The 26,367-nt window shown below is 46.9% G+C and overlaps 1 protein-coding gene across 2 annotated transcripts in view; it reads left to right on the top strand.

The window, feature by feature from the left end:
* Positions 1–26,367, top strand: part of USP43 (ubiquitin specific peptidase 43) — a 201,955-nt gene that overhangs the window by 68,143 nt on the left and 107,445 nt on the right. The window lies entirely within an intron of this gene.

Here is a 26,367-nt window from a genome sequence, read left to right as displayed (position 1 = left end):
TATCTGGAGATGGGAGACGGGATCACAGAAAAGTAGGGCCGGAAGGGACCTCACAGTCATTTAGTTCTGCCCTCTGCTCAAGGCAGGATCATCCCTGACTAAAACATGCCAGCTAAGTGTCTGTCCAATCTGCTCTTAAAAATAATTATTCTAGCAGTTACAACGGTCACGGGCCAGAATCCTATTGTGTTAGGCACTAGGCAAACACGGCAAAAAGGTGGTTCTTGCTGTAGGGAGTTTCCAGTCTAAGTAGATTAGTAGTGTTGGCAGCACACTTTCTGCTAAGCCTCCAGGAGCATAATATGCTTGGAACAGAGGTTAGTAGAGCTGAACTGGGAGAGTGGAATGGAATTGGTAATTGTTGCGACTCTGTAGGAGGCCTGTTGATTAGGTGATTTCATTGCCCTGAGAGTGCTGTTCAAATGCAGAGCACTGCATCAGCCGCAGACACACAGGGAAGATCAGGAGTGACACCTCCACTTTGCATATTGGACACTAAGGCACGGGTAATCAGCCAGTCCAGGGCCATAGAGCACAAGAGCCAGGATAAGTTCTCTGTACTATCAGGCTCGAAGTTCTGTGTTTGCACCACAAATTTACGTGGGGTGGCAATGTGGTACAGGGAGTAGGGTGCTGACCTGGGAGCCAGGAGACTGGTTCAGCCACTGACCTGTGACCTTGTGAAGGTCACTTTACCTCTCTGTGCCTCTGCTTCCCCTCCCACACTTTGTCTGTCTTGCCTACTTGCTGTATAAATTCCTGGGGACAGTGACTGCCCCTTGCTAAATGTTTGTATAACACCTCCCACAATAAAGCCCTGACCTGAGCTGGAGCGGGTGCTTGTCTCATCACTGGTAATGCTAATTGTAACAAACCCTTTAAACAAACCTTAGACTTTCTTGTGGGTTTAAGAGATTTAAAGGTGTGTTTGTCTCAATACTACCTGGCTAAGAGAGGCAGAGAAAGTCCTGAAGAGCCTCAAAAATTGCCATAAACACAATGCTCAGTCCCACATCAGAAGCACAGCTGTTACTGTTAAAAACTCGCTGTTGCCAGTGATTACTGTGGGCTGGTGCTTGTGATCATTGTGAATTCAAATTTCTCTGTATTTCGAATAGGAAATAACAGTTGTTCAGTCTGTTGACTTTTTGGGACAAATCTTCTCAAAGTGCCACGGCTAGTTAGGTCCTCAGCCCGATTTCTGGAGCTGTGGAGAGAAACATTCATACTTTCAGATCTTTTGAAGACTTGTCCAGCGCTTGGCATTTTTTTGTTTTTATTTTAGTAATGTTACTACAATAGCAAATGAGAAGTATCAGGGTGGACTCCTTCAGACTGAATCTGTTCCTTGAGAGATTATTCCAAAGGTGTATAGTCTGCCTGCTGTTGCTTCTCCATGAAGCAAGACTATCACAAAGACATCTGCTTCCCCCAAATCTGATAGCGCAGCATTATGCATTTCAGAGAGCTGGTGGCATTGATGCTATTCCAGGAAAGGAGACTTAATAAGTAGCAATCTTGCTGAGATATTCATGTGCCTTTTACCACTGCTGTCTGAATGTAAATGATCAGAAGAACCAATCTGGAAATAAAATTTCAAAACTTGTTTAGAAACAAGATGGCAAAAATCCTCATAGTAAAGAGCACTCGAACTGTTCTGGGTGGAACTGCTGCGTACAAGGACGGTTCTTGGGCAGTCTCTGGATGGGATGGTCTGGGAAATGCTCGGAGGGGAGCCTGCCAAGAAACACTTAGCTGCTACAGGGGGTGACGTTGGTTGTTCCCTAGATCAACACGGGGGGGGGGGGGGGGGGGCAACTCTTCTGGCAGGCGTTCCACAAATTTGCCTGGCACCCTTCCAACGTGCCACTCCAACCCCCTTTCCCTGCCCAAGAGTGGCTGGTGCTTCCTGCCCTATCCCGCTGCTCAGCTTCCTTCTCCTTGCCCTTTCTACCACTGTGCTGCCTGTCCCTTTCCTGATCTGTCACGTGCCACACATGACACTTGTGGCATATTTCCACAGATTGGCCACCCCTGCTCTAGATGGTACTGCTCTGCAGCCTCTCACTAGACAAACACCCTGGCATTTGAAGCCATTAAATAACCAAAGACATATTGTTTGTAAAAGATGATGTGTTAACTGGGGTTCCAGCATAGTCCATCTGACCTCCAATAGCATGACGGGTGGGGGGAGCAGGGCACCAGCCCTGGGTGCTGACTATGAGGGGGTGCCAGAATCCCCCCATAGAAAGCTTTACTGTGTCAAGGACAACCCTATGCTGCCCAGCTATAGGAGCCGGGCAGTACAGCCCTAGACCCAGCAGTGCATTGGGGGGTGAGTGGAATGGTGCTTTCTCCCCCTTCACCCTGGGGAGTCTCTCCCAGCAGGCATAGCCCAGTGCCCAGCAGCATATCTTGGGTGGGTGGAGGAGGAAATGGGGGCCCCAAGGGCAGCTTCCAGGAAGCCGACGCTACAAGATTGCTGTCTCTGTCGCTGCTGCCTGGGCTTTCTGCACAGGGAAAGCAACTTCTGCTGCTGTCACCACTGCTGCTGCTGTAACAGTGCTGGCTTCAGTGGCAGCAGCAGCAGCTGCCTTCTGTGTATAAAGACTAAGCAGGTAAGACTTCTCTTCCCCCCCCCAACGCTGATTGGCATACCCCCACTCCCACCTCCACCCTGGGTGCTGAGTGAGCTTGCTATGCCTCTGCTGACTTCCCAGGTTTCTTGCTCTGGTTTCAATTAATGATAATTTTCTTCATTACTACTGGTCCTGATTTCATAGACAGTTGATCCACCCTGGTGGCTGCCCATATGGGCACAGTGATTTTTTTTTATCAAGTCAAAGGGAAAAAAAAGAGCTGTAGCATTGTTACTGGAGAACACAGGTGAGCACTATGATTGCGCTCCAGCTAAATTTCTGAGTAAAATAACAGCAAACAGACCTAGTTTGCCTCAGCTCAGCAAGCAGAAGGAGAAGATAACACCTGTACAATCAGGGTACAGCTGGCAGGCATTAGCATACCTGGTAAGACTGAGGGAATGTCAGATGGGCATTAGTTGATTAGGAGGCTTAGAGATTAGGGCGTTACATTTATTCCTCTGCACATGTCACATCACAGTCTGTGCACGGGTGCACTGAAGCCTTGGCTCTGGAGTGGGGAGGGAGGGAGAGCAGAAACAAACAGGTTAGTGGGGCGATCTGTACGCTTCAGCTTTGCTCAATTTTGTGGTGGAGATTTGCTCTGAACTCCTTTGTAAGTGCCACAAGTCACAGCACATATATTGTCAGCACTAGGAAAAGCGCCAGGAAAATCCAGTGCTCACTGCAAATGGATTAAATTAAATGGAGCCATTCAGCAGCAGTGAGTTCCTGTGTATTATTGTGGTTATAACTTGGTGACTTGGAATACTCACTAAGTAACTCACCTATCATCTCCAATGAGTTCAGTTTGTATATAAGCTCTCAAAGGTAGGGCCAGGTTGTCCTCGGTGGTTTTTAGATCATTGAGCACCTTGGCAGCACTCTGTAAATAATAAACCATAGTGAATAAGTAATCTGAGACAGTTGATGCAAGTCTCGATTGATCAGATATTCTGGGCTGTGCAGGAAGTGTTTTCTGTCACTCAGTAGGAAACAGCCTTGCCTCTGATCTAGCACTGAAACAGTGCCCCATTGTGGTTTGAGAGGTCTCGGTGCCACTGACGGTGGCATCTTTGGGCATTGTTACACGTGCATGCATCGCAATGCCAGGCACCTTGAAAAGCACCCGGTGCTGTGACACATGCAGTTGTATAAGTGGCAAAATGCAAGTCAGCTCTGAGAAAATGCTGGCGGCGTGCTTTTGAACTAAAACACCTCACAGGTGCCTTAGTTCAAAAGTGCAACACCGCCATTTTCTGCGGCAGGTCTCCGGCATATCACTGGAAAAAAAGTATGTGTATACATGCCCTTTGAGACTAGATATATAGCAGAGATTCTAACCCCTGGTGGTCCATAAATGTCGTTTGATAACGGTGGGATGTGGGTTCATTTGGGTCCAGCCAGACTGCTAACTCTCATAATAGTTGCATTCTGCTTTCTCCAAACTCCCTTCCTAGATTCCTTTGCAAACTGTTTTTTTCACAGACATGAGCTACACATGAGTGTAATTGTTGGTGTAGGGTGCTAAACAGATGCCTCATTCACCCCAGGGTCTATTATCATTATTTAGCTGTAGATCAAAGTAGCTGTGTGTTCATGTGTGTATGCACCATGACTTGGTGTTCTCTGAGTGAAGGACACTATGTAAATGGAAACGATTATTATGATTAAGATTTCAAGTGGAATGGATTGCAAAGGGTCTGAGATATGGATATGGAGAGCGTTCTAGTAGATGGGTTGCTGGTGAGCGGATGTGATAATTTTATCTGTGTGGTCCCTACCATTCACTTAGATATACTAAGCGAGCTCTGTCGCTGGCTGATGGCAGATCTGGTCTCCTTGGAGATCTCTTTAAGCCCCAGCTGTTATTCTGATTGCTATTATTATCTGAAGAGCTGCACACACAAATATTTTGCCAACCTTGAGTGGAGGTATGAGCACAAAGGGTGTGATTTGGGGCCTGCTGTGGCTCCCATAATTAGACAAAGGTCAAGGATAAAGTGTCTCATATTCCCCACTGAAGAAAGTGGGGAAGGTGCTGGCTTTGATTTCCAGGCACATGGTTGCTGTAGGATGGGAAAGCTTCCGACTGAACTAGGGAAGACAGATGTCTCCATAACTAGAAGTTACACATGCTTGTGGTCACTGCACCATAGTTACTCTGTACTTTGAGCGGGAAGTAATTGGTGTTGTTTCTAGTGAGAGGCTCTTGAAAGGCACAAACACAGGTGCCAGAATAGCTATTGTAGGGAAGGGTGTGATTCACAAAACAGCTGCGTTGGTAGAAGCCCTAGTTGTGGATGTAGTTATCTCATCAAAAAAGTGCTTTTGCCAGTATTTATTTTACTCACTGATATCAGTTTGCCAGCAAAAGCACACTCTTACTGACACAAGGTACATCGATGTTAGGAGGGATTTGCTACCATAGCAATGCAGGTGTACCCATATCAGGGAAAGTTTAAATAGAGACAGCGCCTTTGGCTCAGTCTAGACTGGGGAAGCAAAGTGCATTCAGTAACATGTTCATTAAACACCACCATTAAAACCTCTTTATGCTAAGCAGTGTTTAGACGTATGTTAATGAACATGTTCTAACTATAACACTTTTGATAAATACACTTCATTTTCCTTGTCTAGGCAAGGCCAGACCAGACCTTCTGCTTCAGGAATGTCTTTTGAATCGATAGAATGGTTTTGAAAAGGCAGAATGGCTTCGAAGGAGTGTTGCTGGGATGGGGATGTACTCTGCTGATGTGTTGGGTTCATACATATGTAGTGAGCTGTTGACATGCATTCTGCGCTCAGTTAAACCAGTGGAAGATTGTATATGCTGTATCATGAAATAATGGGACCCAATTTGCTACCTGTCTATTACAGTGAATAGAAAAACACCTCAAATGGATTTGGTTCATAAATGGAACCAGCCTTTCCTCTATGCACTTTACAGAGAGAGGAGCTTTGCTGTGAGTGAAACATGCACTTGCCCTGGAGTCAATAGGATGAAAAGGGGATAGTGACTGGCCAAGAGTATGAAGAGGTGTGATTCCTGATTGATATAGCTGGGCCAGTGGAAGCCCTTAGTGCAGACAAGTTATTAAACTGGTGTAAGTGTGCTAAAACTGGTGTAGCTGGTTTCACTTGTGGGTAATGTGTAGCAACAGTTTTACCACCCTGGTACAAAGTGCAGCTTTCCTGGTTTGACTGTGTCAGCAGTCACAGGGGTTGCTGGCCTCTGCTCATTCCTTTCCTGCTGCCAAAATAACGATAATGAAAGTTACTTAGGCTTTTCAAACATCCCCTATAGCCCTGTGCTGAAGGGAGGGGACCTGTCTCCATTTTGCAGATGGGCGATTTGGAACTGAGACAGGGTCCCCTCCCTAGAGCATGGGGCAGCACTAGAGCTTTCTAGGCACCTCTTCTCTAACCATTAGAACAGACTGCCTCAAAGGAGCATCTTTTCTGTGTTATTGCATCCATCTCCATGGCAACAAAATATGCTTTTTGAAACAGGATCACCATTACAGCAGAGTGGATGCTGCATGCTTGTGCAAATTTGTTGGACCAAACTTGGGAAGCTGCTTCATCCTTTATGTTGCAATGCAATGGGATTGAGCATAGTAACCTCTCTATTGTAAAACATAAGCTTCCATTGCCTTGGCTGGAAAGCCATTTTCATTAGCTAAGACTGTAACAGGCTACCTTACAAGAGGTGGCATCGCATAGGGCATGAGCTGCAGTGCCCGGGGCTTCCTGATTGCAGAGGAATAATCTAAGGGACGACAACAACAACATAATAATAAAACCAGGGCAAGTGAAATCAAGGACCTTTGAATAGACTTGTTCTGAAGCCCTGAAGCAGAAAGCTGCCCTGGGGGCACCAGTATCTGCCAACAGGGTCAGCAGCATTTGGCTGCTCTCAAAACACCATGAGAGTGCACAGAATCATTTCTGGTTTTGCCTCAGCAGCACATCCCCAAAGCATTATTTAAATAACAAGCATTTAAGTGCATTTAAATAAGAGCTGCAGAGGCAGCAAATCATTCCCAGCCCTTGTCCGTCCCTGGGGTGATGTCACTGGGCTTATACAAGGCCTATTTTCAACTCCCTAAATTTGTGATGTCTCTGATTGCTGCCACATTGTTCTCCAGTTTACCCAGTTGACAGCATGAGAGCAGCATCTCCTGCTGATCAGTGAGAGCCAGCTCAGTGGCTGTCTGAGAGAAGCTGAAGGCTTGATAGGAAATTGTCAAAGGCCTTTTTCTTAGAAATATAAGCAATTTTTTCTCCCTCTTCTCTCTGGAAATATTGCAGCAGAACCAGAATTTCCCCTGAGCAAACCTGTCCCACTTTACGTCCCGTTTGGTGGCCTTCTGGAGTTGAGTTAAATTACATCCATAGGGTGAAATCCTGGCACCACTAGTGTTTTACCTTTAACTGCAATGGGGCCATTTGCATCTAAAGGATTCTTGTTCCATCAGTTCTTAGAGAGGACCAGGATGTGGTTTAACAAACTGAAGGACTTCTAGGTAGTCCATTGTCTAGTTCTCCACTGAGTGCACGGTCCCTGTCTGTCCTTTTGAGGATCCAGACCTTGGAGGATGGTGTTACCATTATATGATGACAGCACTCCTCCAGGATTATCTCTTTTTTTTGGTGACCTCTGTGCTCTTTCAAAACAATGGCATCTCTGTCACATGCTGCAGCAACCCAAAGGGAATGTCACCAATCCCTCCGAGATAAATAAGTCACCTGAATCTCCCTCTGACCCCCGTGCTGTCCACAGCCCTTTATGACAGCATTGCAAGCAGGAGGCACATGCTTGGCATGCCAAACCTTATCCATCTCCAATTAATTCCTCTCCATACATAAAGAATGGTGCTTTAATTTTCATTAGTCTATCAACTCAGATCTGTGTGTTTAAAGCTTGTCTCTATGCAAAAGGATCTATTAATTTGCAATGCTGCTTCCCTCGGAGTTTGGTAGGTTTGAAAGGTGACAGATAACTAGGTTTCAAGCCTAAAAGGATTTTGATTGGGTTTTTAATTTTTTTTTTCTTTTTTTAAATGAGAAAATGGAAAACTGATGGGGGAAAAAAAAGAAAGCATGAACTAAGGTGGTTAATGGTATTAAATATTCATTGCTTCAGAGACTTTGATGGAAAGTTTCCTTCAAGATGATGTAGCCAACACAAAATGGCTCTCTTTGTTAGGAATTTTCCCATTAACTTAAAGGAGGCCAGCTGTCCAACTAAACCCCTGGTTGTTCTGGACCCAGGCAGATTTTAGCGTGGCAGTTTTCATTGCTAGAGGCAATGCAGATTTTCCTCATAGTGGCTTCTCCACAGGGTGACCTGGAAAGGGAAAACCAGTTTACCCATGTGCTTCTTTTGTTTTCTTGTGATGGAGCTTGAAGGCCTGAAAAGTTGTTAGGCTTTTTACATTTTTATTTTACTTCTTTAATGTATTCTTGCTTGTGTGTTTAAAATATCAAAAAAATATGTTTGCAGTGTGAGGTTTGTTGTTGAGCTTTTATTGGGGGAGTTTTGCAGGGTGGGGAAGGGGAGGGGGGGGTTGGAGAATCTTATTGGAAGACTAGAGAATTGAGGTGGAACTTTTTCATGGCCTTTAATTGAAGCTGAAGGTGGAAATATATTTAATCTTTATCAAAGGAGTTGTTTTTTATCCCAATGTCTTTCAGGAGTTTGATGCTGACAAAAACAGGGAATGCAGTTTAAGCAGTCTGTCAGTCATTTCTCAATGACAAACCAAGTACTCAGGATAATGTAATGTAACAAAGGCAGCCTCTTCTTCAAGGATCTTACAATCCAAATAAAAGACAAAACACAGATTGACACAACAGCCTAATGGAGGAGTACAAGGAAATAGTAGGACCGTACTGGTTAATGTGCTGGGCCACTAGATCATCCCATGCAGTAGTTGCTACACATGCGCAAGGTTGGACTTGAAAGAAATAGATAACTTTAGGTTTGCTTTTCAACCCTGTGAGCCCCAGAGGGTAATAGGAATGGAAAGGCCAAACAGAGGGGAAGATGCAGGATACTGGAGGGCAAGTTTGGGAGACCCAGGGACAGTCTCTGCAAAAGGCAACTTGTATCTGAAGTCCCAGATTGCTTCTAGACACCTGCAGGCATATATATCATACTTACTGAGCAAAAAGAGGGTGATCTGAGGTACTCAGCTTTGCAAAACAGGTGATTCTGCAGAGCACCACATCAATGGCTCTGTTAGCAGCCCTGAAAAAAGATTGTGCTGCTCAAGGCAATCGGGGACTAGCATGGCACTGACACTACCAGGGTTCACATGCTGCCATCTGCAGAGAAAGTGCCCAGGAGCAGTGATGCCCTATTACAGCTGACTTGTTCTTGCCCTGGTGGTGGTGGTGGAGGAAAGTTGGTAGAGGCACTCCAAGGACAAAGTCAGCTTGAGGGAGTCTGCGTGTAGCAGTTCCCTCCTTCGGTCCTGGGGCAGGGGTGCTCGCAGTGCAGCCAGGGTTCTGCAAGAGGGGAAGTCTCCTAATCGGGTTGAGTTGCAGGAGAGCTGGGTGCTGAGGATACCTGTGACTAGAATAAATGCCAGAGGCTGGCAAAGAGGCTGGCCCTTCTGAATGGGAGGCAGCTACTGCCATATGAGACTTTATTTCTGGCTTCAACCTGGATGTAACAGAAAAGAGGGAACAAAGGCTGATTAGGAGGCCAAGAGGTGCTGCTTGCTTTATGCCTTCTCACAAAGAGAGGAGCATGCTGCTTAGTTCTCCTGTAGGTTTTCACCAATGGCTGTCAAGACAAGCCATTATCACTGTTCATTGACTTACTCAAGATGGTCTGGGAGCAAAAGTGGGGTAAGAACCCCCTGACTGGCAGCCTTGGGCACTGGCCGTGAGGCTGTGCTCTGTGTCCTCACCCCTAGTCTGAGGGACTTCTCTGGGTTAAGCAGATCTGGGTTCAAGGGAGGTGGCACTGTCGGGAGGTAGGAGCAGGGAGTGGGGTTTGGAGGCTTGGATTCTGTTTGTCCGTGAATATAACTGGGATAGTAGCACTGTGCCCGTTAGACTAGAGCTAGGGGTGCTGGCTGGAAGGGGCCTCAGACACAGGTTAAATTGTGCTTCTTCCCTGATGCACACAGCAGGAGCTTCCTCCCAGTGGGCAATGAGAGGCACTTTCCCATGCTGCTGTCTGTCATATGGTGGGGAGAGGGGAGTAGCTAGTCCCTGCAGGAGCGGAGGGTGCTGCTCTTTGGCAGGATCTAGGTCAACGGTTCTTAACCTTTTTAGATTTGAGGCCCCCCCTCCATAACACTGGTGAACTGAACAGCACCCCATTTCAAAATCCAGATGTGTTACGGTGCTTACCTCTTTGCAGTGGGGCTGGGCATGGGCAGATCCAAGATTTTCTAAAGGGATGTGCAACACACTACTCTTTGGACCATGGGGGATGGGGGCAAAGTGTGCCTGGAGCCCCTGGGGCGCTGGACAGAGAGCAGGTACACAAAGAAGGGAGGACCCACTGACATGGGTGCTGTTATCTCTGCTTGGGGCAGGCCCAGAGCCGTTCCTGCCCTGCTCCAACTTTGGGCTGTGGAGAGCAGCTACACGGGGTGCCAGGCTCACCTGAGAACAGAGGCTGAGGCAGCAGTTTTCTCCTTCCAGCACCTCCTGGACCAGGGCAGGAGCCGCTCTATCAGCTGGGACAGCGATGGCAGTGGCAGAAGTGGGGTGCGTCAGCAGTGCTGCACCCCCTGGGATCCACCCTGGGGTGTGGGGGAAGGAGCAGCCAGGCAGTATTGTGCTGACCTTCTTGCAGAGGGCCGAGCTGTGGAGTTGGGGGGTGGCCAGGCTGGGAAGAGCTTGAGCCGATCTGCTTATCTCCCCACACATTGCTTATCTTCTGTCACCTTGCAACACCCTTCAAGTGACCCCCCCAGCACCCCAGGGTGCCACAGCACCCTGGCTGAGAAGCACTCATCTGGGTGCTTTTGTGGTCTCTTTCACTATTTCTTCTGTCTAGGAGAAGTTCCAGATATTTCTCTAGTCTCCAAATGTGACAGTCCACTTCTAGCCTCCCCTTTGAGACAGGACCTCAGCTTCTCTATGAACCTAGCCGCAGAGCACCCAGCTGCCTGTGCCTCAAGCCACTGTCCTGACAGCCTGGAGTGGGTATCGCCACTCTTGTCTTGGTGGCCTAATGCCAACTGTGAAGCCAAGCTGTCCCTCACTTTGGGGTGACTTTGCTGAGGATTTTAATGTGTATTGCCATGACAATGCACAGGCATTCAGTCCTCACTAACAGCAAGAGGGATCAGTGGCTAAATCCCATAGCCACCTAAATTCCTCTGTCCTTGAGGTGAAGCTGGCCACTTCAGCCACATCTCAGCCACGTAGAGATACACAATATCAGCAGTGTAGGGGAAAACAGCTCCATAGCCAGGTGGTAGCCAGCCACAGAAGCTGGAGGGAGCAACCAGTGTTCACCGTCAACATTTTTCACGGGCCACACTGCAGTTTGTTGGCTCTCTTACCCAGCATAGCTGGCACAGAGCGTGGATAGGGCAGATGATGAGTGCTCCCTGCTTTTGAGCTCTTGGGTCTTGCATTTCCGCAGAGGCAGAATTCTCTCCTCTTCCTGCCTGCGGAGGACAAAGGCTCAGTTTCTCACAGCAATCAGCTTCTCACTGCTGGAAGCTTTCTCTGATTTGCCTACTTAGAAGCCAGTTTTTCTTTTGTGACAAGGAGAGTTTTAAAGCTTTTCTGCAAGTAATTTGCCCTTAAGGTGGTGATCTTGCTCTGAAAATCACGTAGCAACAACAGTAGCTCTTTTAGTCAGTCAGTCCATCCATCGTATATCAGACTCCGGTTTGGTGGCTTTGTACTGGTTGTTATCAGCCCTGGAGAACTAGCACCATCCAGAAGAGTGAAGACAGTAGGTGATTCTGAGAGTCTGACTGATGCAACTTTTTCTGCTGATGAAAATGGACCATGGTGTGGTGCCAGTTTGCCTCTGGTGAAGAGCCAGTCTGATGCTTGAGATTGGAGAGATCCAGCTTTGTCTCTTAGGTCCTGGGCTGGATTTGCAGATGCAGTAGTTAAAGAGGCATATTTTTTTTTATTTAAAAATTGCATGCATTCACAACATGGCTTTGCAGATCCTCGTTTTATCAAATATTAAGTGTGCAAGGGGGAGGAGCCAAAACCCAGTGAGAAACTACAGCCAGTTCCCACAGCCAGCCAAGAGCGCTGAAAGATGTCAAGCTGAGAGCAGCGAAAGAGTTTAGGGCTACGTGACTGAGATGTTAGCAAAAAAGCTGGATTCTCTGGTTACAGTTCATTATTCTCTCTGAGGCCTGGGGCAAAGTGGACCTTTCTGGGTCTACAAGTAGTGTTTCACTTGAATCTGAGGTCCTGGAAAAGAGAGGTGAATCTCAGTTCTTCTTTTGAGAAAGGAAACTTCAAAGCCTTTTCCTTGTAAAGAGCCTTAACTCTGTTACTCATTTTCCCAAGAGATCCTAGCTAGGGTAGGTTGACATTTTTTTCATCAATCAGTTTGAAATGAAAAGTTTTGCTCCCTTCAAGATTTTTACTTTTTCAATGAAAATCCCAAACCACCTGGGGTGGGGAGGTGCAGGCAGGAAGAATTGGGACCATAGTTATGGGTCCTTTAATAGCTGGGACAGTGTCAGAGACTGCATGCATGGATCTGTGCATGCGTGGAAGTGTATGTGGGTGGGTGTGGGGGATGTATTTGTATGTGCCTATGTGGAGGGGTTATGCAAGTGGGTGAGAAGGCATGTGAAGAATTTATTGCATCTGGTTAATCTCCTGCTAAGTGGAGGCAATACATTTTACCTTGATTTCTCAATCTGCAGTACTCCATACCCTGTTCCTCTCTAACTGGGAGCAGATCACAGGCTGTTCTGTTTCCTGCACTGCTGAGGCTTAGTTTTTTGGCCAGGCATCATTGTTGGAAAGTAGTTGTTGGGAAGGTGCTAGTCTTGAGGGTTAAGAGAGACAATCTCCCAGGCATCTAGGGCAATCTTCTGGATGCTGTGTCCCCAGTGGAGAGCAGAGGGTTTGTGTGGCCAGGGAGATAGTCTGCAGTGCTCTGTCGTAGTGCTCGCTGATAGACCTGCTGTTACTGGCTCACATGTTTTTGAGGGCAAGGGTGTGTTGACTGGGGAGCTGGAGGTATGTCTGATCTGACAGACTTCAGTCTAGTCGAGTGAGTAGTGCTGTCATCCTAATAGGAGTTAGTGCATACAACAAGTATCCCTTCCTTTTCATGTGCGCAGGGTAAGTGGTGTTGGCAGTGCGCTCCACCTACGTTTGGCTGGGTTGAAATCCAGGTCCCATTGAAACGACAAGAGCTTTTCCCCATGGCACTTGGCAGCAGTCAGGCAGCACTACCAACCCTCATACATGAGCAGTGATGCTTTCAAGAGAGCATATCAGTAACTCCTCCTTACATCTTTCATGACTCCTTGCCTTTTTATACCCTGTTTGTTGTCTCTGGGCCTGCATGCTCACTGCATTTTGAATTGGTTACCAGCCTGAGTGAAAGCAGCACCCAGCTTTGGCCTGTGCTCCCTAGCCGAGCCAGCCAAAGATGCAGCACCACAAAACTTGGGAGAGAGGGCTTTGTATGTGGATGAAAAGGGAATTAGAGGCAATTCTGGAGTAAAAACCTGGGGTAATTCTGCTGCGAAGACATACCCAAGCAAGAGTGGATATTCGCATCTGATTTCCTTAGTGCTGCACCTGGCCATGGAAAGCTGTTATTTCAACTTTCCCGGACTCATCCCACATGCATTATAGAGCTAACTGCAGGGAAGTTAGTGCAATTGAAAAAACTTATGCAACTTGAAGACGAATCAGGCTCTCTGTGCAGAGGTCTATCCCTCTTCTTGCCTTTCTGTAGTGATTTTGATTGCTTCATGACCATCTGAGAAGAGTTTCAATTCGTATCCTTGGGCTCCCAGGATTTAAGCCCTTTTGAACTGCATGGACACTGTGCTTGCAAGTTTAAAATTCTTTTCTAAAAATATTGGGTCCTTTTAGCAAGGTTCTGTCATAGTTTAGCAGAGACCCGTAATTACCTGTTTCTTTCCCAACCCATATGTGAATGGATTCAATCTAATCTGGACTGGTGTGAGACTGGGGCTATGTGGTTGTGGATGAAAATTTGTGGGACTCCTCCTCCTGATTTTTATAATCATTTATTACAGGTCTGGTTATAGTTGGAGTATTACCCAGAACATTTCTATTACTCAGATCATAGCTGGGTTGGCACCCTACATTGTCGTGTTATTACAACAGTCACTTTTGGGTTATTGTCCAAGCCTTACACTGTAATGCTTCAGGGAAATTCCAGCTCTCTGATAGCATAGTGAGAAATAGCATAGTGGAGCCATAATTCTGAAAAGTCTGGCAACTGATTGATAGAAAGTGGGTTTGATACATGAAGGCCAGCTGGTTCTACATCAGTGTTGTGTGCAACTTTATTAATATGAGCTGCATCAACATGAAGTGCTTTCCCTGTACAATACGGCAAAAAAACCCCAAACCACATCTCTGTAGTGCTTTCCATATTATAAACACAAGCATCAGTAAATTAACTCCAGCCCAAGAGAGAGATCTGATAATTGTCCCCATTTTTAGATAACCACAACTTGAAAGCTTTAATCTAAATTCCATTGAAGTCAAAAGGCTTCTGTTGTCTCCCATTGGCTTTGGATTAGGTCCCAAGGGTCAGTTATTTTATGGGAGTTAGGCACCTAATTGCATTTAAAAATGTGGTCTTAAATGACTTGCCCAAATGAATTGATGATAAAAGCAATGTGAGCCTTCTCTGCTGTACACAGCCTCAGTATATCAGCCCCAAATACAAAATCCAAATCCTTCTGGAAGATGGAGTGGAGGCTTCTTCACAGAACTCTTGTTCTCATTTCTGTCCTTCTTAGCAACCCTGAACATGCAGCTTTGTCTTCCTCTGTATGGCACGAGGAGGTTGTCCCACATCTCATCACTGTGCTCTCCGCTATAATGGCTGGTTGAGGTTCCTTTTAGGCAGCCTCCTTGCTGAAGATGTTCTTTAAGACAGAGGCTAGACTGCAGTGTTGACAACTTGTAGTGTCATTCAGACGAATGGTTACCATCATAGTAACCAGTCCCAGCACTTGAACCTGGATTGTAATGAATCTGTTTAGGAGCTAAGCAAACACCATTATGATTCACTCTCCTTTATCCAACTATTCATCTAACTATCTATCATTTTTAGTTGTAAGGTACAAGTAGCTTCTTTTTATAAAGCCTTAGTTATAAAGGGGTGCTACTTTGCCCTGGCAGATCTCCTGAGATCAAACAAAGCTGTGTGTGATAAAGACTTTGTGCAGAAAGTGTTGGGAACAGAATATAATTTGAAAGATCACCCTGCTGCTGCTGCTTAAATTAAAATAGGCCAAGGCAGTGGGGGACTGCTTGCTCCATATCCCCATGGGTGGAGATCACTGACACAGGCCTCACAATGCACCATCTCAAGTACTGGAGGCAGCATTTTTTCCAGGCACTTAGGCAGACAAGCAGGGAGGATAGAAGAAGAAGTAGACAAAACCAGCCTGAAAATCTTTTCAGCTTCCAAAATGTTGAGATTGCTCTCACTGGGGTGCACTTTCATGAGCTCTTGGCTCAGACAAGGCATATTGGTAAGCTGTCCTGCTGGCCATGGCACTGGTACTCAGGGAGTTGAGTGCTGTTCCCAGTTTTACCATAGTTTCTTTGAGTACATGACTTGATCTCTCTGGGCCAGGTTCTGATGTTCTTGCTTGTGCTAAGCAATGCCCTTTTTCTTAAGCCAGCTCTTAGCTGACATGAGTACTGGGCAGAAAGTCTGCCTTGAGTGCGATCTGTAAAACGAGGACAATTGTTCCTTTGTGTGTGTGTGTGAGCAATCTGGGGTGGGAACTGCCTATTATCATGTGTGCCGACTGCCTACAACAGCAGCTCCCAATCTTTTGCAGCGGCTGTCCTACTTTAAACAGTCCATGACCCACATTGGAGTCTGAGCCCAGCCGCCATAACTGAATTGGGGGTGGGTGGAGATCCCCACTTATGAAATGCTGTGACTCCATTTGGGGCGGGGGGGTGCAACCACAGTGCACTACTTAGCTGGCCTAGCATCATGGGGCCCTAATCGCGGCTGGGCCCCCAATTGCTACCTTGAAAAAAGGTGATCAAAGGAGGAGGCAGAGGGCTGTTGTGTAGAGCGTGCAGCAGGGTCGGGGTGGGGCTGATGAGATGGAACGGAGCAAAGGGAGCCACGCTGGTGCGAGGGGACGCCTTGCTCTGGAAGGAGGGAGCAGAGGGGCTGGCGATGGCGGGACCCTCTGATGCCTTCCACTATGGGCGGTCGTCAGGTGAGGTGTGTGCTTCCCCCCTGCTGGGATACTGGCTCCGTGATGGCCACGTGACTACCAAGTACACTGGTCTAGTAGTTTGTGCATGGTGACTGGCAGAGAGGAGCCATGCCTTCTAGTTTTCTGCTGCCTCCTTTTGGCCTCCTCCTCAAGGGTGCTGAGTGCCCTTAGTTCTCACTGCTTTCAACAGGAGCAGCGAGGACTTGCAGGAAAGACTTAGCTCCTTTTGCTGCTCAATCATAGCCAAGTCTCTTAACATTTCTGCCCCTTCCTCGGGTTCCTTGGAGGGGGTGCTGGAGCTTGCCCTGCTCTGTTAAGCTCTTGGTAGAGCAATGCCAGGAATTACTATTAGGGAGATCAAGCTACCTGCAAAATCCTCTCAGCTTCCCATCTGCAAACTGAGGCACTTTGAAACGGGGTGCACTTGGCACCGCTCTGTTGCTAGGTGACCGCTTTACAGAGTCCCACCAGAACGTCCTTTTTTGTCACGAGCCGCCAATGGGTGAAACGCTTTCTGCGTCCGATGAATGAAGATTAGCAGCACAATGGCTCCGTGAGGCGGACTAATGCAAACTATAAACAAGCAGCATAATTACTACTCAGGCCTGGGTAGAAAGGAAGCCAGGCAGATAATGCACAATACAGCGTTCTGCTCTGCTCACAGATGAACCATTAGGGAACAGGAAAGCTGCTTTTGTTTCTTCTTCTCATATAATTGGCAATTTGCAACCCCCCAGGGAGCTGTATAACCCAGATTTCCCTGGCAAGGACAGAGGCCTCAGCTGAGGCCCTTTTGGAAAAGAGCCATGGCATGTGCCCACAGGCTGCATGCCGCACAGCAATACCCTGCATGCCTGGGTTAGAAGTCTGCAGCAGTCAGAACTGGGCAAGCACGTGCTGCCCATGCCAAGCCCACACAAGGGTGGTGGGGTTGCACAGACAACCTGAATACAGGCTGATTCTGGTTCTGCTCCCAGAGACTGCCCGCATACAACACAGAGGGCGCAATCCCCCCGTAAAAGAGCTGAGTGGGAAGCTGCAGTGGGAAACAAAGTGTTGGAAGAAACTTCCTGCAGGGGCAGCTAAGTCCATAACTGCATCCTAGAGGTGTCCTGACACTTTACTCTGCAGCGTCTGGTGAATGGGAAAGTAGACGGGCATTGGTCCGCTGCAGGCTACAGTCTATTTGAATGGCACACACGCTTTGCACGGGGATTAGGGAGAACCTTCCCTCCAAAGCTGAACTGGCACAAGGGGATGCCCTCTGATATACTGTCTGTGTTTGCATTAGTGTTTCCCTTTCTCTTTCACTTGCTCCAACCTCACCCCTTTTGAATTCACTCTTTGCTCTCTTTCTGTCTCCCTTTCTTCTCATCCCAGCCAGTGCGTGGCACAAGCTGATCCCTAGTTAGAAAAATTCCACCCTGCCTCCATTTAAAAAGTGCTTATCAGTTGCAGTTATAAGTACGGTAGAACTGCTGTATTGCCCCGTTTATAAGTGGACCTTGCATATAAGTTGAATCCATATCTTCAGGTTCAATTTCAGGAGAATCAGCTTATTCCTTATATATATATATATATATATATATATATATATATATATATCTCAATAATACAGATAAAGCCGTTGAACAACTATTGCCCTTATACAATCTGATTGCACTTACAAAATCCCCCAGGAAAATTGCATAGCCAAGAAAAGGCCCTAAATAGTTAATGCATTAAAAAAACCCTAAAATAAGAATTAACAAAGGATCCTGTGTTCCAGAGAGAACTTGCCCAATGCTCACCATGTTGCCTTCAGCCTTAAATTCCATGCCAATAGATAACAAGGCAGATATGTTTCATTAAATATAAATGGTTTACAAGTTTAAACAAAGACAGGCCCTTATTAAAAGAGCATTTAGAACCCAAAGCCTGGATTCAAACAATCCGTACTGTACAGGTTCAAAGTTCATATTTTCCCAATTTTTGCGGGACAGGGAAAGGAAAGCATGGGTTTTGCATTTATACCATTGTAACATGCTCATATCAACTCAGATCTGACCTCTCTGAAAGCTGCAGGGACATTCAACTAGTTAGTGCTGGGGAAGAATGAAACATGTTGTTTTCACTTATTTTAAATTGAGCCTCAGATATGTTTAGCTTAGTGCTGGAAAGTCTCAGGATTGCTTGTCTTTTTCAGGTAGTAAATGCACAGTTCACTGAGGGGAAACATTCATTTGGTTTTCTTTAAACCTCCAAGCATCCAACACTATGGGTCCCTGCCAGCTCCACTTATGGGTATTTCCTGGCCCTGTGGTTCTAGGGGTGACCCGCCACACAGACCCTTCAGATTTGGGGACCCAGGGCTTTCCTGCAGGAGAGCCAGGGGTCTGGAAATCCTGGCTTGAAGTAGTGCTCTGAGATTTCTGAGGTCCTAGCTTTCTAAGGTAGCATTAAGGTCTGCATACAGGTCCAGTGGAGTAGACCAGGGAGATCCCTGGGAACTGTGGGGTGGTGGTGGCGATTTGGGTCAACCAAACTTTATAAATGATGTAAACTGAGCCCATCACTCCACCATCACCTTGCTGGCACAGATGTCCCTGCCTGGCTCCTTTACGAGCCAGCCAGTGCGGCCTTTAATAGCAGCACTTAGGGTCATCTGGTCAGGCATGGTGGCAGTGGAGTAGATGGCCCCATACAGCACCCTAAAGGTAGCAGAACGGATGATCCCACACACAGTGGCTGCTAGCCCCCAAGGGTGCCACACATGCTTGTCTGCTCTAATCATGGATGGACTGTGGTTTTTATGGGTCTTTTTGAAAGGAAAAAAAGGCTGATTAATAACTGGAACAGTATAGTAGCCTTGTGAACCCTGGATACCTCCTGTAATAGTATCACAAACCTCAGGCTCCATGAAGTTCATCCATTTTCTGATAGCGATATATAAACTATACCTGTGCACAGCACAATTGCATAGGCTTTGGTTGTCATGGTATTTTTAGAAGCATGTAGCTCGTATTGGGAGGACCCTGCATTGTAACCTTGCCTTGCATTTGGACGCCACCTCCTGATGCCCAAACCTTTCACAGATTGTTATACAAATGATATGCTTTATCCACCTCTCATGTGCAACTAGATCTGGCAGCTTTCTAAAGTACAGTGCCACTGTACTTTCTAATATGGCAGCTTTTTAAAGTACAGTGCCACTATGCAGGGAAGCTGCAGCCTCATACATTGTGCAGTCATCAGCAGAGACCGAACTCAAGACTTTCAACACAGAGAGCATGAATCCCTGCAACTGGTGCTGAAGGTGGCTCAGATGACTTGATGTTGGCTGTTGTAACTTCAGGGGCTGGCCACTGTAGGGAGACAGTCGTATGCATTAGTATAGAGTACTGGAGCTGCACAGCAGTCCAGGCTGATAAGTCATAGAGAAGCAGGGCTGGAAGGGACCTCCAGAGGTCGTCTAAGCTAACCCCTGCCTGAGGCAGGATCATCCCTATCAAAACCATCCCATGCAAACCATAATAAGACTACCATCACGTTTGACACAGCGTAGACCTAACACTCTAACCTGTCACAGATAAAGCAGGGGGGCCATGGCAGCCAATGTCCTGCTTCTATATAATGCTGGTTTCAATATATGCTCAAGAGGTCCCAGTTAGAGGGTCATGCCCTCATTACAGAGGAAGACAGAAAACCCCACAGTCTGTACCAGTCTGACCTCAGATATGGTGATTGGTCTGACTCTGAGTGGAGGGGCAAGACCCTCTAGCCAGGAACCTCTGGCTTTGGTCCCAGCAGGAGCATTGGCACATCCCAGTCAGAATCCCCAGACCTGGCTGTAGCAAAAACCCAATGCCTCTGGGAAGGTTTAAAAAAAACCTTGACACATATAGTGGAAACGGGAGGGAGGGAGCAACCAGTAAAGCCCAGAAGCATGGGAATACCCATGGTAGAACATAACATAGCTATGCCTAAATCATCCCTGACCAGTGGCTGTCCAACCTCTTCTTGACACTTCCAGTGATGGAGAGTCCACACCTTCCCTAGGCAGTCTGTTCCACTGCTCACTCTTCTAACAGTGAAGTTTTTCCAGATATCCAGTGTGAACCTACTTGGCTGCAACATTAGATCATTGGTCTGTGTCCTCCTCTCTGCAGCAAGAGAGAAAAGGTGCTTTCCCTCTTCTTTACAGCAGCCCTTCAAGTATTTGAATGCTGCTATTATGTCCTTTTTTAAGTGTCTTTTCTGCAAGCTGAACATAAAATTATAGAAAATGAGGGTTGGAAGGGACCTTAGGAGGTCATCTAGTCCAACCCCCTGCTCAAAGCAGGACCATCCTCAACATGCCTGGCTGCTTCAGCCTCTCCTCATATGACTTGCTTTCCAAACCCTTGATCATCTTTGCTTCCCGCCGCTGGACCCTCTCTAACTTCTCCACATCCTTTTTAAAATGTGGAGCCGAGAGCTGCACACAGTACTCCAGATGAAACCTAACCAGTGCCAAATAGAGGCACTATCATTTCCTGTGTCTTGCACCTAATGTTTCTGTTGATGCATCGCAAAACTGCATTCACCTTTTGTGCAGCTGAATCATGCTGCAGACTTATATGGGTGTCTTGGTAAACGACAGACTCAAAGTCCTTTTCCACAGTGCTGCCATCCAACCAGATGTCACCTATTTTGTATTTGTGTTTCTGATTATTCCTCTTGAGGTGTAGCACCTGACATTTGTCCAGATTGAACTTCATCCTGTTAGCTCTAGTCCAGCTTTCCAATCTGTCGAGATCCTTCTGAATTTCATGGCATCCTCCAACATGTTCACAGTCCTTTCTTGTGTCTGCAGACTTGCTCAAGAAGCTTTCTGTGCCAATGTCTGAATCATTAAAAAACGCATTGAACAGCACCAGACTCAGGACAGACCCCTGGGGGACTCCACTCAAAATCTTCTGCCATTCTGACATAGACCCATTAATAGCTACCCTTTGCTTGCAGCTATTGAGCCAGTTATCTATCCACCTTATATTTGTTTTATCCAGCCCACAGTTTTCCAGTTTGTTTATGAGACGGTCATGTCGGACCTTATCACAAGCCTTGCTGAAGTCTAGATATACTACACCATTCCCTTCATCCACCCAAGTAGTTACTCTGTCAAAGGAGATCAGGTTTGTTTGACATGATTTGTTTTTCATAAATCTATGCTGGCTGCTTGTGATCAGGCTTTCCACCTCCAGATGCTTTCAAATGGCCTTCCTTAGGATATGCTCCAGTATCTTCCTGGGTATTGAGGTGAGGCTAACTAGTCTGTAGTTCCTGGGTCCTTCTTGCCTTTTTTAAAATGGCAAGAAGGACCAAAGACTACATTAGCCTTTTTCCAGTCCTCTGGTACCTGGCCCATTTCCCAATGTTCATGAAGATCATTGTCAAGGGTTCTGATATCTCTGCCGGTTCCTTCAGGAACCTGGGAGGATGCTCATCCATCCTTACAGACTTGAATTAATTCAGTCCCAACAAAAGCTTTCTTACACTTGTTATCTGCTCCCTCAGCTTGCCCCTTTCCTATTAGGTGTCTGGTTGCAGCTTAATTTTTTTGTGAAGACAGGCTAAATAGCTGTTGAGTAACTTCACCTTTGCATTTTTGGTTAGGATTCCTCCATAGCTTGTTAACAGGACCCACAGCTTCCTTGGCCCTTCTTTTCTGGCCAACATATAGAGTCTCTTCTTTTGTCCTTAACCTCCTTTGCCAGGTGCAGCTCGCTCTTTTTCTTTGCCTTCCTGATTTTGTCTCTGGAGGTATTTTGTGGTGCACTTGGTGACCTGCCCATTTTTTTTCATCGCCTATGTGCTTTTCTTTTGCATTGGAGGCATTTTGGAAGCTTCTTGTATAGCCTTATTGGTCTCTTGCTATTCTTGTTGTGCTTTCAGCGTGTTGGGACAGTTTCTTCTTGGGTTTCCAATACTGTGCCCCTTATAAGTTCCCAGCACTCCTGGGCACCTTTATCCTTCAGTTTATCCTCCCATGACTCTATGTCTATTAGCTTCTTGAGTCAGGTGAAATCCACCTTTTTGAAATCTAGTCTCCTAATTTTGCCAACTTCAATTCGATGCTATGCCTGACTGAAACTGGAGGGCAGTTAGAACATCAGGAAGTGATTGCAGCCAGTAAATTAAAGAGTTCAGCCAGGGCTACCAAGACCCTTTTTTTTGGGAAAAGGTGAAAGAGTTGTCTTAATGACCACAGCAGCCTCCAGCATTGGATTGTCATCCCGTCTTGTAGAGGGTACCACCAGTAGTGTCATGCCCAGCATCCATTTGTTACAAAGTTAAATTGCAAGGTTTCCCATTGTTTTCAGAAGAGCCCTGGAAGTTCCTTCGCCACATTTTTTTCCAGTTAGCAGGCTTATTTGGAAGGCTACAAGGGGAAAAGGTTACAGCAGGAGAAAGCCCCTGTCATCTGTTTTCATCTCTATTGGTAACCATGAGGACTTAGCTCCATCACCCTGGAAAGTTCTTTGCTCTTTTCCCTGTGGGGTGTTGCCTCTGAAAATCCCCATTTTATATAGGCAAAGGATGAAGAGTGACTGTGGGGAGGTTTCACCTTTGCCTAGAACATCAGGAATGACCACTGTCAAAGCCAGGGTACCAGACTGGATGGTCATATTTGATATCCAGTATGTCGCAGGATAGGCTGTTGTTTGGAGCTGAGATCCAGTAGTGGATTGGATGGGCTCTTGCTAGGACCTAGTGAAGTTCCATTCCTGTACTGTTAATCTTGCTCTGCCAAATGCAGGACCATGTGTTTAAGACCCATCATACACAGCATGGAAATAGCGCCCTTGATCTTGGATTAGCAGAGCCTCAGTGAGTCCATACCAGAGCCCAGTGGAAACCTCTGGCAAGAGGGACTCTCAGCCCCTGCAGGAAGCCCTGCATTTCCACTGTGGAGAGGGCACTGCACTCTGTAATGCAGACCCACTGGAGCAGCAGCATGAAGCTCACCTGTGTGTCAAGCTGGAAAAAACACGAGTCACAGAGATACCAGTGACTGTCACTGTGTAATCATCCATCTCGGAGGTGTCTGAAAGCAGATAAACCCCTCTCTCAATTCTGATCACAGCCTGGCTAAGCAGCACACGGTTCACCTTGGGTGATAACACGAGAGAGCAATCCTAATGCATCTTGTTGTTTCCAGGCTCTCCTCAGTCTGCTCTGAAATTCAGGAGCCCTCCTGCCTGCAGCCCCAGTTTCCCTGCTGGGCTGCTTGTGTGTGTGTGTGTGTGTGTGTGTGTGTGTGTGATTTACATTTAATCCTTATCCCTGTGCATGACCTGGCAGGGGGTCATTATGAAACCAAGAGGAGTCAGTGATAGCAGGAACCATGGGTAGGGAAAGAGTGGCTCTGAAATGTTCCCCTTACTTAATTGTATCCTGGCATGTTCTGGCTCAGCAGCCTGGGGTTCTGATATCTGCAAAGAGTGCAGTGGAGAACCCCAAACTCCTTGCATTTGTGAGCCCCCCCCAAATTCACTGGATGGCATTGCCCACCACCCCCTGCCCTGTGCTGGGTATTACGCCCTTGTGTCTAAGTTGCATCAGTGGTGTAATGTGGAAGGGATACTAGTGCCATGGCTTTCTTGATACTTGGCTCTAGTCCCTTCTTCATAGTGAGCATTTGATATATTGAGGAAAGGTGCCCCTTGTGCCTGTCCAAAGCTGTAGGAGGATGCAGCCTATATAATTTTACATACTATATTTTATTACATACAATATGCACCTTTCCCCTCAAAATCAGCCCCTCCCCCCCCCCAAATCGGGGTGCACATTTTACGTGGAGAAGCTGTTTTCTTTGCTGGAAAAGGAGCACTCCTGGAGATGCTGCATGCCATCTGTCTGCCAAGATGGCTGGCACTTGTGCCTGCTGAGCAAAATGAAGGGGCAGCATCTTATGTTAACCCTCTCAAAGCCATAGCTATTGGCTGAGCTCCGTAGCTTGTGATGCAGCAAGTGAGCTGTGGGTAGTATCTTGAGGAGGCTTGTGATGTGGATTCATTATTTTATTTACAGGAACTTATATAAAAAAAACTACTTACATTAAAGAACTAACAGTCTTGCTGCTGCCCTTTGCAAGGGTCTGAGGATTAGGCTTGTGTGACAGGGACACCCTGTGTTTACAGAAGGATTTGCTCTAATAAGTGTGACATAGCAGGAGACGATCTGCCACACCAGGAAGGTCCTGATGCCATGTTTTCTGGACACTCTGTTTTTCCAAGAAGACTTACTCTATGTCACACAATCGGCCATGACTCTAGAAAAATCTTTTTTTCTACATCCTGCCTTCCAAAAACAAGTGTATTTTATTTTGGGGATGTGTTGCATGTGAGAAAATATGGCAGATTGGACCAGTCAGCTCCAGGTTAGACTGTATTACATGGGTTCAGTTTATTTCTCCACTACCCTCAAATCTCTGCATGGGTACTGGCTGGGAACACCTAGTTCATGTTGGGTGTGAGGGCCAGAAATGCATATACCTAAAAGACAAGTTCCTCTTAAGTTCAGGACCGATCACTGAGATTTGGCCAAACATATATGCACCCTATAGATGAACAACTTTGCAAAGTGCTACTTCATGAAAAAAGTAAAAGCTGGTGTAAGGACAAAGCAGACCCTTTTTTGTTGGTGCCATATGTGTTAGGTGAGCCAGTAGAGCATCTCTTGCAAATAAAAGATTGTTGCTTCTCTGGGCTGGCTTCACCTCTTCCCTCTTCCCCCTTTGCAAATTCCTAAGGTCAGCCAAGAGCAACATCCTGCAAGTACCATCAGTATGCCAAGTCTGATTGGCAAGTCATCTCAGCAGTTGCTCCTCAGCTCTAGGACTCCTTCCCTCTTGAAGCCTGCCAGAGCTGAAACCTGGGTGTTTTTTGGAAGCACTTTAAGACCTTCCTATTTGGACAGGCATTTAGCAAACGAAGCTAGGCTGGATATTGCTTGGGAAATTTCTGCTTTATGTTGATATTCTAGTTGCCTTTTTAGTTGTTTTGTTCTCTTGTTTGTTTCCTTATAAGTTATGATGGTCTCTTATAGTTAGGTACCCTGAGCCTTTGTTGGGAAGGGCAGGATGAACTAATGATGGGGAGCAGGTCCTAAGTAATCCTGGGTCCAAGCTACAATATCAGTACCCAGAGACAGCCTTGGCATCTCCCTGCCATTAGGGTATCCATTAGGCCTGTGCGAGTCGGCAGCGATTTGATCCGGCTTCAGATCCGGCCGCAATGGCTCTGAAACTTCGGAGCCGCCTCGGAAATCCGGCCATAGGGTATAATGAGGAATCAATGAAATATCTATAACTTTGTTGTTTCTTGTCCGATTTGGATGAGACTTGCAGGGATGGTAGCCTCTGCTGAGAGCATGAGACCTGCCAAGTTTCAAGAAGATCAGTTTAGGGGTTTGGGGGGAACTGTACCCCAAATTCTTGAAAGCCATACTCATGTCACGGCTGTATGTTACAACACAGGGGGGTGAAAACTTCAGGGCTGGTAGCTCTTACTGAGGCCACAAGGCCTGCCAAGTTTCAAGGAGATCGGTGCAGGGGTTTGGGGGGAACTGCCCCTCAAGCTGCGGACAAGCACAACTGGTGCCATGGGTGACGCTGCGCGTGTTCAGGCGCAGCGGGGTGACAGCTGCAGGGATGGTGGCCCCTGCTGTGACGCCTGCCAGGTGTGGAGGAGATCGGTGCAGAGGGTTCTGGGGCCCTGCACCCCTAGCTGCTGACAGGCAAAACTCCTGCCAAGACTGTGTCTGTCCTGGGGCAGTTGATGGTCTGTATTGAGTCTTTCCTCTCCTTAGTCTGGGTTTGTAGGTGTTAATTGAAACTCGTTAAGTCGTTATGTAGTAGCTAGGTCCTGCATATTGAGCTGGTCCCTGGGTCCCTGGTCCCTGAGTGAATCATGATTGATTGGTAACTGGTAATACAGCAGCTCAGCAGCCAGGCCTGCAGCAGTGTCTGCCCTCCCGCCCCGAGACAGACACAGCCAGTCCCACAGCACCCATGGCACCAGTTGTGCTTGTCCCCGGCTTGAGGGGCAGTTCCCCCCAAACCCCTGCACCGATCTTCTTGAAACTTGGCAGGCTTTGTGGCCTCAGTAAGAGCTACCAGCCCTGCGGTTTTGACCTCCCTGTGTTGTAACATACAGCCGTGACATGAGTATGGCTTTCAAGAATTTGGGGTGCTGTTTCCTCCAAATCCCTGCACCGATTGTCTTGAAACTTGGCAGGATTTATGCTCTCTGCAGAGTCTGCCACCCCTGAAAATTTCATCC

Source organism: Alligator mississippiensis, chromosome 8, assembly GCF_030867095.1.
Source record: "Alligator mississippiensis isolate rAllMis1 chromosome 8, rAllMis1, whole genome shotgun sequence".
NCBI classification, from domain to species: Eukaryota; Metazoa; Chordata; order Crocodylia; family Alligatoridae; genus Alligator; species Alligator mississippiensis.
This window is presented reverse-complemented; position numbering and strand designations above follow the sequence as displayed.